The sequence below is a fragment of the Ambystoma mexicanum genome, chromosome 14, assembly GCF_040938575.1.
Source record: "Ambystoma mexicanum isolate Mex_15411 chromosome 14, UKY_AmexF1_1, whole genome shotgun sequence".
Lineage (NCBI taxonomy): Eukaryota > Metazoa > Chordata > Amphibia > Caudata > Ambystomatidae > Ambystoma > Ambystoma mexicanum.
The window spans coordinates 401,475,191-401,488,770 of NC_090940.1; the positions used below are offsets into that span (position 1 = coordinate 401,475,191).

General features: G+C 45.7%; 1 protein-coding gene across 2 annotated transcripts in view; it reads left to right on the forward strand.

Annotated features, from left to right (window-relative positions):
• LOC138526823 (uncharacterized) overlaps window positions 1–13,580 on the forward strand; it is a 159,252-nt gene that overhangs the window by 104,053 nt on the left and 41,619 nt on the right. The window lies entirely within an intron of this gene.

The following is a 13,580-nucleotide window of genomic DNA, read 5'->3' on the forward strand; positions in this document are numbered from 1 at the left end:
ATATTATTACATGACAACTCTTTAGCACAATCTGAATAATGTTGCTTCTGTGAGGAAAATAAAATACATAGTTTCAAGAGTGTTGCAGTCATTCCCTCATTGGCTCATCCCGCATTTGGCTCCTTATCCTTAGCCAGCTCCCCGAGTGCTGGCGGCCTCTTTTCTTTTCCCCACGCCTCTATCCACAATTCTTCACCCCGCATGTCTCCTTTCTCTCCCCTTCCCCACACCAGCATTCACTAAATACCGACGCCACCCCCACCAGTACCAATAAACACTTTCCTCCCTTTTTTGCCCCAAGCTCCCTTTAGCCCCTTTTGTTGCTACAGCCCCTTTTAGGCTCTTTTTTTGTCCTAGCCCCCTTTAGCCCCTTTTCTTGCCCCTCTGTCCGCTTTAGCCGCTTTTATTGCCCCTTAGTCTGATTTAGTCACTTTCTTGCCCCTCAGTCTGTTTTAGCCCATTTTCTTGCCCCTCAGTCCGCTTTAGCCCCTTTCCTTGCCCCTCAGTCTGATTTAGTCCCTTTTCTTGCCCCTCAGTCCGCTTTAGGCCCTTTTCTTGCTCCTAAACCCGCTTTAGCCCCTTTTCTTGCCCCGCAGTCTGCTTTAGCCCCTTTTCTTGCCCCTAAGTCTAATTTAGCCCCTTTTCTTGCTACCAGTCCCTTTTAGCCCTTTCTCTAGCCCCCAGTGCGCTTTAGTTGCTTTTCTTACCCCTGCGCTCTTTTAGCACATTTCTTGCCCCCACTGGTCTGCTTTAGTCCCCTTTATTACCCCGAGTCATTTACAACTACTGTTCCTGCTCCTGTCCAGTTTAGAACATTTTCTTGCCCCAGTCCCATTTAGCCCCTTTTCTTGCCCCTGCCCCCTTAGATCCTTTTCTAGTACCCCAGGTCCCGTTAGCCCCTTTTCTTGCCCCCATTGTCGCACCCAGTCCTGTTTAATCCCTTTTCTTACCCCCATTAGCACCATTGGTTGCCCCAAACCCTTTTAGCCTCTACTGTCGCCCCAGTCCTGTTAAGCCCCTTTTCTTGCCCCCAGTCCGTGACAGAGGCCCATTCCCCTTTTTGAACGCTGTTTTCCTAGCTCCGCTTGTGTTGGGCCCTAAGAGCCAGACCAGACCCCAGACCCGGCCCTATCCATGAATTCCTTGGCTTTCCCAGATCTATGCACTGGCTTTAGCCTATTAAGCTCCAAACACAGATGTGGATTCTAGCACCATTGCTCCAACATATTTATGGTTGTGCCCATCAAGGTAACACTGCAGAGCAAATCATTGTTAGCTGTGACAAATCCAAGGGTCTATGGAGGTTAGCCCACTTAGCTTCACAACCCCTTAGAGAACAGGGAACCACAGCGAGAGAGTTCAGGCACTATCCCTTTACACCAGAGGCTACCACCTTTATGGTGTATGCAGGAACTAAGAACTATTAAACAATGGCTGACTCGGCTTCTGACCCACACTTCATTTCATCCTTTCGGGAAAACAGCATAATGATGGAAAAACCATCCTCCCAAAGTCACATTAGGAGAGTAACCAATCAGGAAGGAGTAGCCATGCAGCCCGCAGACTTTTAATTATGATGCAGCACACATTGTGAAGAGAGGCTCTCGGAGAGACAGAATGCTTGATGCGGTGTCGCCCCCAGAGGTCCATACTAGAAGAGTGCTACGTGGCCAGGCAGGTGAGAAACCAGAGCTTTGGGTCGTGGCAACCTGAACAAGAACTGAGTACCTTAGCAGGCCAAGGCAGAGCCCAGAGGAGGAACCACCCACAAGCTTCTGCACCGAGCCAGTAGGAACCAGGAGAAGACTCCCACCACCGTGGAGTCAAGTTGAGGAGTCCTGTAAGTGGCTCCGCAGTGAGAAGACAGGCAGTTGGCCTACATAGTCCCCCCTGGGAAAACTGCTCTTTAGATATAGGTTCTGAGGAACATGAGGCGGGCAACAAGGCCATAGGGAGGAGACCCCAGAGTGGGGAGGTGGAAGGTGGAAAGCCCCAGAGTGGAGAGAAACTGGAGGACCTCAGGGTGGGGAGAAAGAGTGAAAAGAACCCAGCGTGGAGAAAGAGGAATCATAATTCAGAGATAAATGATATGATATGATAGTTTATTTATATAGGGCCTATACACAATGTGTTTCAAAGTGCTTCAAGGCAAGGGAGGGAACAAGGGAAAATACAATGACATTCTTGCAGGCCATGAACAGTAAGGATGTGAAATTAACTATCGTACTTGGCCTGGCGACATTTCAGATAGTGCAAGAGCTAAGACATAGATAAGGAAGGGAGGGGGAGAGTGGGAAGGAAATGGAAACAGACAGGTGACTACCGTACTAGGCCTGACAACATTTCTGGTAGAGCTGGATAAAAACAAGAGTTGAGGGAGAGGGGTGCAGAAAGGTAGGGGAGGCACAAAACAAGTGGCTATCATACTAGACCTGACGACATTTTAGATAGTGCAAGAGCTAAGACATAGATAAGGAAAGGAGGGGGAGAGTGGGAAAGAAATGGAAACAGACAGGCGACTACCGTACTAGGCCTGACAACATTTCTGGTAGAGCCGGAGAAAAACAAGAGGTGAGGGAGAGGGGTGCAGAAAGGTAGGGGAGGAACAAAACAAGCGACTGTCATACTAGGCCTGACAACATTTCGGATACTGCTGGTGAGGGGGGTGGCAACAAGTAAGGGGAGGGGACAGGAGACAAACAAGGTTGCGATCATACTTGGTCCAGGAATAATTCTGACAGATTAAGTGCATAGAAGAAAGTAAGGGGATGAGATAGGAAAAGGGAGAAGGGAAAGGAGGAGCGAACAGAGCGTTAGCAGTCAAAAGGATGGAGAAACAAGAGGGGAGAGTGAATACAATTGCAGAAGTCAGTAGTAACACATAATGTTGCAAGCCAGGCTACAAGATGAAGATGGGAACAGCATGATTCACGGCCACCATGAGTACAAGATGCAAAGGAAATCCAGCATGAGAGTTGAGAAAGGGTGACGCACCGTGAATGAATGAAGTCCATAAAAGTCAAATCCAACATTGGCCACAAGACGGTGATGGTGAAAACCAGAATTTATCAGGACAGACTCCTGCAGAAGTAGGCTTGAGGGGGGTGAGGGGGGAGCAGGGTAGAAGAATCAAGCAAAACAGGCAACACCTGTGTACGAGAATGGTGGGGGCACAAGGGAACACCACAGGGGGACCAGAGGGGGTGGGGATGGCCTGTGGGGACAGAGGGAGTAACAGATGTTGGTGCATGCTTACCTGCTATCTGAGCAGGGGGTCGGGCCCTGGGTCCTCCTGGACCGAACAGGTCCAAACAGGAATTGCCCTTCGCTTAGGAGGAGAAGGGGAGTGATAAGCAGGAAAGCCCCATAGGACAGAGAGACTGAGAACATCCCAGAAAGGGTAGTGGAAGGAGAAGCCCTAGAGTGGGAAGAGAAACCAAAAGGGAGAAGCTGGGAGAACCCCCAAACTTGGAGAGCAACCAAAAGAAGCACTGGTGTGTGTGAAAAACAGGGAATCCCAGAGTGGGGAGAAAACCATCAAGAGTGATAAGTGATAAGTGATAAGACAAAGATAAGCCTGTTGTGGGCAAAAGAACAGAGGACCCTGGAGTGGGAATTGAGCAAGAGCGAGCCCCCAAGAGTGGAGAGGATGAGACTGAAAGAACCCCAGGCTGTAGGGAGAGAGAAATACAAATATCTTCCAAAAGGGAGAAGGACTGTGAGGCACACAAGTTAAGGAGAACCAGAGAGACCCGGCTGGTACTCTGGGACAGCACTCCAGCCGTACACAAACTACATGTTTTGGACTGCGACCATAGGCAAGGACATATGGTGAATAGACACAATGGAGCTAGAAGACTACCTTTCCTTTGGGCAAGGCCCAAAAGTCTGCCTTGGTTGTTTATTTGTTTCTTTTTGTTTTTTTAGCAAAAGGGAGAGAAAGTAGGTTACTAAATGTTTTCTGGAGCAGGACTTAGTATCGAAGAGTTAGGGAAAAATGAGCTCTTTTTGAATCAGAAGAGGAAATAAATCTTTTGAAAATCATGCCTGCTTGTGCGTTTCATGATTCTGACCTACCACATAAGCCTTGACAGCACTTCTAACAAGGGCTATGAAACACTTAGCACTTTGCTGAGCACTATCAGGTCCACTACAAACTCACTATTAATGGCCTTCTGTAGATTTCTATTGCTGGATCAGGACGGCCATGTTGACATTTCATTTAGAAAATTATCAACAAAAGAAGGAATTCTTTGAAAATCAACATAGATAAAAACCACCAGACTAAAAGCTTTTTGTGAGACGAAATAGGTTGAGCGCCATGATGCTAAGACCACCAGAAGACATTTTTTCTAGCTGGTCTTCCAAACATCTTATCCTGGGATTGGAGTCAATTATGAAGATTATTTGAGTGATAGTCACCCAGCAGGATTGTTTTGCTGCAACCTTACTCCCGTTGCTAATCGTCAGGCTGAGGTAATGAGCTGCACAGGTGACATAAATGGCCATTGGCTAGCACTGTCTAATTTCAGTTTGAGGCCAGGGAAATTGACCACTTACTTTTTTGCCCCATAGTATCCATGTCCTACCAGATTGTTCAGGACAAGATCCATCCATCTAAGCTCTGTCACAATACTGTTTAGCAATTCCTTTTCCTGTTGTATCAGTCACTTGTTTGCATTGTTATAAGCAAATACATCCGACCAAATGCGTTTCCAAAGGGCAAAAGGTTGTCTCCAGTTGCCATTAAGTGGTTTATTGAGAAAGAAATGGTAGGATTAACCACCTGAAAATCATTCTACATCCCACCCTAAACAGCAACACATCTCTGCACACCACACTAGCCCGAAACAATACAGTTTACGCAAAGGAACGAACATCACCTGAAGATATATATCTACATTAAATTAGCCTAAACGCACACACTAATCCAATGAATATAAACCAAGAGAACTCAACACTCCTTACCCAGCACTCAGACAAATGCCAGAAACATGCAAACAATTTACGTAGCTAATGAGGGACTTTTTTGGATGACACCTTTCAAATGGTACCTTTGCGCCCTGATAGTAAATTGGATTGTAAGAATGTTATAGTTCTCGGTTGTAGATTAAGTACATATTTAGCTCATGCGTCGCATTTGGGTAAGCTGCTATGGAGACATCGAGACCCTCCACTCGGTTTGTTACAATAGGTTCTAGTTTGGGTGAGCTTACAACTGGCAATGGGCCAAAGAATGAGAAGGTAGACCAAGAGTTACAATAGGAGTTGTGTGTTCCTTTTATTTTAATTCATAGCCTTTGAGGATGACACGTGTTTCGGCAGAGATTGCCTTTTTCAAATCCAGGCCTTATATTGTTTCAGATTAAATAGCAGCATAATGCATGGAAATGCAGTGGTTCATGGGGTTAAATCCCACCTCGTACAGAATGGTCCTCCGTGTGTCTGGTCGTCCACTCAAATCTGAAACAATATAAGGCCTGGATTTGAAAAAGGCAATCTCTGCCGAAACACGTGTCATCCTCAAAGGCTATGAATTAAAATAAAAGGAACACACAACTCCTATTGTAACTATTGGTCTACCTTCTCATTCTTCGGCGCATTGCCAGTTGTAAGCTCACCCAAACTAGAACCTAATGCAAACAATTTACATTACTAACGTGGAGTGCACATTAACCACTGATCCAGGCAACTCACTGAATTGTGCTCCAGACGACTCACAGAATATGCAAAACTTACCATCGAAAGCCCTAACTGTTCAGATCAAGCAGGCAGGCATCAACACTGCACAAAGCAACCTTGCACTGCTCATACGCTGGCCCCCTTACGTCACCTCTTGCAGATCCCAAAACTCCAAGAAACAGAAACAATGATAGACTGTGTGTGAAACAAGACTCAATAGCAGGGGTCACCAACCATTTGTGCGCAAAGAGCAACATTTGAATATCAAATGAAATGGTGAGCAACTTCCATTCTTTGACGGAACATAGCGGCGCTCAGTTGGCAGAAAAGTGATCGCAAGACAAATTAGAAATGTAATAAACTTAAGATTGTTAATAGAAAATTCTAATTTGCAGTACTTAACAGTTACCTAGACCACGTGCAATTCTAGTAAAGGAAGTTTGCATTGCTTTTAACTTCATTCAACATTAAGTGGTTGTTTACAGGAAATGTTGAGGAAATTGAGTTGTCAGTAGGACATTTTGAGACGGATAGGACCATTCAAGTTGTTAAAAAATATATTAGGACTAACTAAACATTACCAGAGGCTTCAGGTTCTCAAGCAAATCATTTTAAAGAAATGTAGTGCAAATGTTTCCGCAGTCCAATTGATCGCAAATGGAGCTCTGATTTTCAGGTATCTTTTGGGCTTCTGCCCGGGGAGTTTCCGGGTGCATTCCTAAGCATGCAATTCCTCAGTCAATGATTACTGTATTGTGGACTGTTTTTTTCTTCAGGAATGTCATGACATTTTGCATTTCTGATTGAACAGAGAGTGATCACTATCCTCTTGAGTTAATTTTCCAATTGCTAAGGGTAGACACCACGAAGAAGATGCCTGACAGCGGGAGGGACTGGTTGGCGACGCCTAAGCTCGACAAGGAGGCATTGGAAAGAATTACTGACTCACAAGAAATTAGTATATTCTCTTAAAATTGTAAAACAATAAAGAAGCCACAAATGAATGTGTCAGAGAGTCTTTGGTTGAAACTATCTGGGACAGAGCTATTGGTAAGCAGCATCCCCGGTTCAGGAGGTCCACATTATAGAAAGGGCTGCCCCATGGTTCAAGGCACAATGTAGAATCTCTAAAAGAAAATTGAATGATGATTTAATGAATGGCGTGGATCTCACCAGATTCATAGTTTCAAAAGTGGATATAAAAATTGCCAAAAGACTAAAAAAAAGAATGAATGAGAAATAATTGGAGCTTTTAAAGGGCTGCATTTTTTTAATTACACGAAATTGTTTTATGTTTAATGCATTTGTTGAGACAGGAATTATATCATCTCCTTGGACAAGTAGTCCTTGGAACACCAGCCGCCCACGGCTTTAGGCCAATTTCCTTACTGGACATTGCCAGTAAGATATTCTCCAAATGTTTGTTGCTCAGACTGGAGGAGTACATTGAAAGTTCCAATATCTTGAGGCCCACGCCAGCGGGTTTCAGCAGAGTGAACCATCATGGAGAAATATGGTAAGGTTAAGGGAGGGAGATTATTTGTGTCCTTTTTTGAATTTGGAGAAAACATTTGATTTGATTAATAGAAACATCATGTGATCCCTAAGGGTTTATTAAATCTTATCCAACTGAAAATCAGAGGTCGAAAACAATATAGCTCTCTACCTGGTATTTGCCAATAAAGAGACAATACAGAGTGGATTATGGTATGTCAAATGAAAGGTAACCCAGCTTTATTTGAAGTATACAAAGCTGGGGATAATACAAGATTAACAGCAAAGCTATCTCTCTCAAATTCCTCTCCATCTTGAACAGAAAACACAGTATATATAAAGTAGATGAGTCACTCTGATGTCATCTCTACTGCTCATTGGTCCTAATTGCTAAGCTACATGCAGTATCTATATGTCCCACCCCACTGATTGGGTAACTCTCTATCTAAGGTCCCACCCCATAAAACATCCCATAAACATGTACAACCTCATCATGCTTGAATATTATTGGTAAACTCTAAATTACTTTTGCAGTGAAAAGGACATATGCTTATCGGTTAACATGCGATCACACTCTCTGTGTACTGGCGGTATGATGACATGTTTATATAGATGGAAGAAGAGGACAAGTGTATCGCCTTTGTTCTTAATCAGATAAAAAAGCCCATGTTATCCCTGCCATGATGTCTCTGAGTTTCAAGGACCTGTTCCTGCAACAGTAACCACGCCATTTTATCCTCAACACATTTATGAATAACTATTTTGTGAGTCATGCTACTTCCCCCATGTTAACATCTAGTTGCAGCAATTATTTGTCTTCTTAGCTGCATCTGCATTTCTCTGTGCAACCTAGCCAATCGCTGAGACGTTAATCTGTCAACTACTTATGACATTTCCTAGGATGTTCAGTTCGTCCCATGGACTTCAAAAAGTCTGCTTTGTTGCCATAACTTGATTTACCTTAATAGTTGAACGCTCACAGTAGTATCTTGTTCCGTTATGTAAACCTCCCCTATGGTGCCCTGGGCCTTGACATTCCCTTGAGGCAGCTACCACCCAGCCACCGCAGCATTTTCCAGAATTAAATGTATTTTGTTTCAAGTAGCGTGCTTAGCTGGGGGGCTCTTGTAAAGCTACAGAGCTTAATTCTCTGCCGTGCTTGTGCACTTTAAAATGGCAACAGCTTGTCATGTTTTTTCCTCTGCTGGACAAAATTGCTTTGCTATCTACCGATTTCCTGGTGCATGCCTATCACATTATTTCCTTCCTATGGGTAGCAGCAATCTTATCTGCCTACAATTTTCTGCCCTACTTGTGTAGTGAGTACCTATCTTGTCTACACTCCTTCCTGTCACCTAATCTATTCTATTTTAAAACACACTAATTGTGCAATCTAATGCCTTATCTCTAACCTACTTGTGTGGCGCAAAAATAACTATTCTTTGTGTTAGCTGCCTTTCCAGGAGAATTTAAAGTGCAGTTTCAAATGTGTCCTTTCTTATATTATAGTTTTGTTTCTTCAGAGGAAGGCATAGGGGCAGAGCCTGAACATGCTCTCCAGTCAATAATTGCCCCACCACATCCCCCCCTCTGGTCAAGTCATTGACAACTCCTTCATTTGTCTCATCATATTATAGCTATCCTTGGGCAGTCACACGGTGACCCCTCTCAAGTTACCTCCTTGTGCTACATATTCTGCTGGACTGCATGCCATAAGCTAGCACTCACCATTGTCTTCACATTTCATCCAGTGCTCATTGTAGTTATGGGTATCTTTTGGGCATGTTAACAATACTCCAGGTTGTCTAGCTGGCTGACCCAATGGATACATGGGACAGTAAACTTCATCATCAGTTTGAGTTTACTGATGGATGGTGTCACACACATTAACCATCACTGTCATTTGGAGTGCCTTCCTTACAGTCTTTTTACATTTGCGTATTGCTATTCTCAAGATGCAAAAAGCCATTAGGACCAGTACCAAAATTGCCAACAGAAGTTTTAATGCATCTGTCTGCCAGGAAAGCATCCAGGAGAATTGTCATGATGCCTGCCCCCGGAAGACCAGACCAGGCCCAGCAGCCCCGGAAGCAGGCATCATGCCACTTGGAGCATGCCCAAAAGCCCCAGTTAGGGGCTGTTTGGGTGCAGTCCTGGCGCCTATGGCGCCAGGCTCATAAAGATAAAGTCAGTCCTGACGCCATCGGCGCCAGGCTCATTATTGATAACTTACCTGAAGTAGACCATGCTGCATACTCACCTGAGGCAGACCATGCTGCATGAAGACTCAAGCCAAATGAGGGTTAGGAGGGACTATTTTACTGAAGGGACTATTTTGTTACTTGGGTGGGGCTGTGGAAGAATACTTACCTGGATCTTCTTCCAAGGCTATTTAAACCACGCCCGGACAGCCACACGTGCTTTGCGTTATTCTGCTTGCTGCAGCGTAACGCTCACCGTGTTTTCAGCAGCTCCAGTCTTCAGCCACGCCCGCTTCAGTCCTGGGACTCCTGAAACAAGAAGAAAAGAAGGATAAAGGTTAGAACAGGAGTTTTAACTTTAATCCTTACCTGAATCCTGATCCATTTCGCCACGGAGCTGAAACACAGAAGTCTTTGAAGCATCGCTTCGCATTCCTACGGCGACGCGCTGAACTCACCTGCTTGGCGGTACTTCAGCATTCCATCACGCTCTCTCCATCTCGCGCCGCCCTCCGACACCTAAGGAGACAAAGACAGCAAGGTGAGCAAGGGGACTCTCTAAGGCTATACAAGCTACCCCCAAGGACTTACCTGATTTACCACGGGGGGTACTCACCTCATCTCGGGTCGGCGCAGTCAACTCTGCTTCATCGCCGTACCCTGGCCCCTAAGGGGAAAACCACAATAGACTTACCTGAATCTTACCAATTGCCATTTGGAAATCTTCGAGTGGATTAATTGGCAACCTGCAAGGAATCGGGCAGAGTGAAGATCAGACATTTGAACTCTTATGAACAATTGGACTTTGGAGTCAATACTGGATCTCACCAATTCCTCTACGCCAGTGAAGTACCTGGTCATCAACGCGCCCCTGCGGTCGCCGCAGGATGGAGAGCTCATCCTTCCAAACCATCAGGTGAGACTAAGGAGGGGACATCAAGAGTGATCTGTGGGAAGACAACGGGCGTGGGGAAGGTGGGTTGACACTCAATTCCACGGGTGGTTAATTCCTCTTCTCCTTTGCAGAGGAATATTCCTGCGAGCCAGGCTAACTAGGCTGAGCGGGCCAGTCCAGTCAGTCATCTCGGCGCTACACGTCACGCTGGTGGAAACAACAGCGGCCCAGTTCCGGTCGACGCCCCCGTGAGAACCAGGTGAGCATAACAGAACGCGAAGCCTACCCAAAAATACCCACCTGGGCGTCATGGAGATCTCGGAAACTGATCTGTTGGCCCAATTATTAGGGGAATTAAGGGCCGAAGTGCATTCCGCCCGCCAAGAAACCAATGCCCTCAGGAGGGAACTGATAGTGTCAAAAGAACGAACTGATGAGTTGGCCAGACAACTATTACAGAGCCAGGCTGGACAAACATCTCTACCAGGACTTGGGGCAAGTCCAGCTCCTGTACCATCGAGTAACCCGGTGCAGATAAATTTACCTGGAGCCGTTCCTTTGGCTCCGCCTGAACGCTTTGCCGGAGACCCAAAAGGGTTTGCGACATTCATGAATCAATGCTGCTTGCACTTTTTATGTAGACCTGGAGCTTTCCCAAACGATCAGGCCAAGGTAGCCTTTGTACTGTCATATCTCAGCGGCAGTGCGGCGGATTGGTCCATTCCACTAGTTAACCAGGATGACCCGATTCTTCGAGATTTCCAGGGTTTTCGAACAAGCATGGAAAGACTATTCATCCGACACTCCCGAGGACAGGCTTTGGACAATGAACTTTTATCCCTACGTCAAGGTAACCAGGATCTTTTATCTTACATTGCAACTTTCAATAGATTAGTAGTGGAAACCGAATGGCCTGAAGCCAAGCGAATCACATTATTCCATCGAGGACTTCGGGGAGAACTCAAAGATGTTTTGGCCCAAATCGTGAACCCGCCTCAAGTCTGTGCTGTATATATAGATCTAGTGGTCCAGCTCGATCACAGACTTCAAACCAGGAAGGCTGACCGAACCAAGTTTGAGAACAGGGTGTTGGTTAAAACCCACGTAAGCTCCAAAGGAGTAGATGTCTCAGAACCTATGCAAATCGGGGGGGTTAAAGGACCCTTAACCCAGAAGGAAAGAGATAGAAGACGGCAACTGCAATTATGTTTATATTGCGGAACTACTTGTCATTATCTTCGGAACTGCCCTGTAAAACCACCCAAGAAAGTTATAGGAGCAGCAGATGAAAACCATGTGAAATCTGACTCGGGAAACGACCACGCCCGGCAAGCGTAGAGGTCCGCTTGCCGAGCTTAAAGAAGGACACTCTGACCTCGCATTTCACCATACCCATGGTCCTTGTAGATCCAGAGCAGCCATCACGCATGCACGCGGTAAAGGCGTACGTAGACAGTGGAGCCATAGGAAATTACTTGGACTGGGAATTGGCTACCAGGATGAATCTATCTCTCACCGCAAGACCACGGCCGATGTTGTCACCACTGTAGATGGAACGGAAATTGCCTCTGGACCCGTAACTCATTCCACTGCAGAGATGACATTGCTGAGTCAAGATGGGCATCGAGAGGCTTTGGTGTTTGACTTAATCAAGGCCCCACAGTTTCAGCTGATGCTGGGGATACCTTGGTTGGAAAAACATAATCCCTGTATTGATTGGCGAGAGAAGAGACTAACCTTCCCAGAATGTGCTCACACCTGCTACCCAAGGAAAACTCAAAACTCAGTCCTGGCCCCAGTAATTCCAGTAGCCATACAATTACCTGTTGAATACCAAGACTTTCAGGATGTCTTCCAAAAGGAACAGGCAAACACCTTACCACCTCACAGATCGTATGATTGTCAAATAGATCTTGTACCTGGAGCACAACCACCTTGCAGCAGAATCTATGCCCTTACGGAACCCGAAAATCTCCATTTGCGCCAGTACCTAGACCAGTACCTTGCTAATGGCTTCATTCGCCCGTCCAAGTCCCCTGCATCTTCAGCTTTGTTCTTCGTACCGAAAAAGGAAGGCGACCTTAGAACATGTATAAACTACCGCGCACTGAATCAGATAACCATCAAGAATCGATACCCACTGCCTTTGATCATAGGACTACTAGACCAGGTGAAGGACGCTTGTATATACACGAAACTAGACCTTCGGGGGGCATATCATCTGGTACGTGTCAAAGAGGGTGACGAATGGAAGACTGCTTTTCGCACCAAGTACAGACTATTTGAGTACCAGGTGATGCCCTTCGGACTATGCAATGCACCAGCAGCCTTCCAGTTCTTCATGAATGATGTCCTCCGAGAGCTTATTGACGTTTGTGTGGTCGTTTACATCGACGACATCTTAGTATACTCTTTATCAGAATCTGAGCATGTAAAACACGTCCGAGCAGTCCTAGAGAAGTTACGCCAGCATAAATGATATGCTAAACTGGAAAAGTGCATCTTCCACACTACGGAAGTGGAATTCCTTGGATTTATTCTGACCCTGAGAGGAATCCGGATGGATACACGAAAAGTGGATGCCATTCTTAATTGGCCTTCGCCAAGTTCAATCAAAGGAGTTCAAAGCATGCTTGGCTTTGCCAATTTCTACCGCAGGTTTATCCCAGACTTCTCGCACATTGTACATCCCATTACGACGCTATTGTGAAAAAACAAACGTTTTGTGTGGACAGAGGAAGCCGAGAACGCCTTCCAAGAGTTAAAAGGTAAATTCACATCTGCTCCCATATTAAGACACCCGCGCCCCGAGCTTCCCTACATAGTGGAAACAGATGCATCCAGTTCAGCCATGGGAGCAATCCTTTCCCAAAAGGATCCCGAAACTAACCAGCTTCACCCAGTGGCGTTTTGGTCAAGAAAATGTTCAGCCCCCGAATTAAACTATGCCATAACCGACAAGGAGCTGCTGGCCATCAAGTTCGCTTTCAAGGCTTGGCGGCACTATCTACTTGGTGCCAGACATACCATCACGGTCATCACCGATCACCGCAACTTACAATACCTAAAGACAGCCAAAGCCCAATCTTCGCGCCAACTCCGTTGGGCATTGTTCTTCGCCGAGTTTGATTTTGTAATAACCTATCGACCAGGTTGTAAGAATGGTAAAGCAGACGCCTTGTCCCGGATTGGAATGGGAGAAGCAGAAATAACTTTAGAACCCGTACCCATAATTCCGGAACAGAGAATCCTTGGCCTGACATCCATACAGACACTGGAGGACATTCAAAACAAGATCCACCAACTCT